The following is a 2,232-nucleotide window of genomic DNA, read 5'->3' as shown; positions in this document are numbered from 1 at the left end:
ACTTCCTTGTTTGTTTCTTTTCTTTATTGTTTTGCTTCGGAAAAGGTTGTACACATTTCAAAGTTAAACATTTAAATACTGCATTCCCCCCTCCCCCTTCTAACTTCACTTGAGATTGTATTCTGTGCAAAACAGTAGCACTGTTTGGATGTTTCCATCCACATGGTAGCCAGACCAAGGGAGGATATAGATGTGTGGATTTAGTTTGGATCAAGACCATGTTGGAGCACGTTGCCAGCTTGGAGCTGTCTAAGTCTTGTTGCTCCAGGCAGAACACAACAAGCTACTGACTGATTGATGGCTGCCATTCTTCTGACTGTCCATTCCTGGGTCTTGCCCCATGGGCACCTAGTCAGGACAAGTTCAAACCATGTCTGCCAAGATGAAAAATTGGAGCTGTGGAGGGTTAGAAAATAAAAACAACATTGTGACTTTTTTGAGAGAAGTATCTTCTGAGAAATTTTGTCTTGGGTCTAGTTGTCATTCTTCAGGGTGCTGCACATTCCTGAAGGTCTTTGAAATGTTGAGGGTGATTGTGGATACATCTTGTCTCCAATGCAGACGGTTAGGATGCTGCTGCTTCCCTGACAGCCCTGTCGCAGGTGTGAGGGGCGCAATGATGTGTCCAGCTCCAGGGAAGAGGTGGAGCTAGTGCTGTGTCAATTTCCTTAAAGTTTTCTTCCCCCATGAAAGAGGCCTCCATTTTTCTGCCCCATTCTCAGGGCACTTTAATAAGTTATTTTGACTTTCTTTTGGTTGTCTTTTTGAGCTTACCTAAAATACTGCGAAGCGGCAGAGGGTGCTGTCCTTTGCCGTGCTTTCTGACCTGAAAAAGCCCTGATGCCTCTCTGTGGGCTTTAACTGAAGTGCAGGAAGCCAAGGAGGCTACAGGCTGCTGGAGAGATGCTTGTATAATGAAGGACAGGACACTCGCACACACTCCTTGGCCACTTCATAAGTCAGGTAAGCACAAGAACCCTGAACCCAACCATGAGATTTTTTTCCAATTTTTTTTTCTCCTTTGATATTTCTTTTTGAAAGTAATTCTGAAGTTCATTTCTTGGATTTGAAATAACTACTTAGCCAGGTTGCTAGTCCATTTTGTTAGATTTAACTCAAGGCCCCCAGGTTATTAGCATGGTGTTTGGAGCCTGTTTTTGCCCCTTTCATTCAGCACAGTTGCTGTCTGATGGGAGGGAATAAGCTAGTGTCAGTCCCTCTACTCTGCACACAGAAAGCTTGGACAATGGCTAGTGAAAGTAGTGATGTCATCTTGACCTCTCTGAATGAATCCTGTTTTTAATTAGCAGCTCATTCTGTTCTAAGCTATCAACCTCTTCCAGAAACCTGCAGGCTCTTTATTTCTTTTGCCAGAGAATAAGAACATATTTATTTATTTGTGACATTTGTATACCGCTGAATATAATAAAATCCCTCAGCAGTTCACAATAAATATTAAAATACATTTAAATACAATATTAAAAACACAGCATTAAAAATATAACATTAAAACACCTACAGTAAAAACAATTCAAGGAGCAGTAAAATGGAGCAGCACAATTAATTTACTTACAGCAGGGAAAGCCTGAGTGAAAAAGTGTGTTTTCAAGAGGTTAAAAGATGTCACATTTTCTGCCTCCTGAACAGCATGAGGGAGAGTTTTCCAGAGTGTGGGTGCTGATTCTTCATGGCGACATTCCATTCATTTTGGAATGACCAGCAAGGCCTCCTCTGATGTCCTTAAATGTCACCTGGGTATATATAAGGGAAGGCGGTCTGCTAGGTAACCTGGTCCCAAGTTGTTTAGGGCTTTATATGATAGTAACATAACCTTGGGGGTGTCTCCACCAGCAATTTACTCTGAGCCACCTGTGTGTTGAGGTCATTAGGGATAGATGACGTCGTGGCCATCCAGCAGCCACCCTGGAGCTTATCAGGGAAAACCCAGGGCCATGTTTTCATGACAATGGAAGGGTGATGCAAATGGAAGAATACCAGATTTTTCGTGGGATTGGCATGGCTCCGTGCAGGGCTCCATGAAGGAGTGTATCGCACCATTATAAGTCGCTGAAAGAAACATACTTCTGGGTGGGGTGGGGGGATTGGAAGTGAATGTCATGAGACTGGCAGGGGCTGCTCAACCAATAAGAGAGGCTCCCTCCTCCAAGCTCTACTCCCCTTTCTCCTGCCCCCTGAAGCTCCAGTTAGGCAATGATGCAAAGGATTGAAGCT

This window comes from Heloderma suspectum, chromosome 1 (genome assembly GCF_057233095.1).
Source record: "Heloderma suspectum isolate Gila_16-S chromosome 1, 16-S_ref, whole genome shotgun sequence".
Classification (NCBI taxonomy): Eukaryota; Metazoa; Chordata; class Lepidosauria; order Squamata; family Helodermatidae; genus Heloderma; species Heloderma suspectum.
This window is presented reverse-complemented; position numbering follows the sequence as displayed.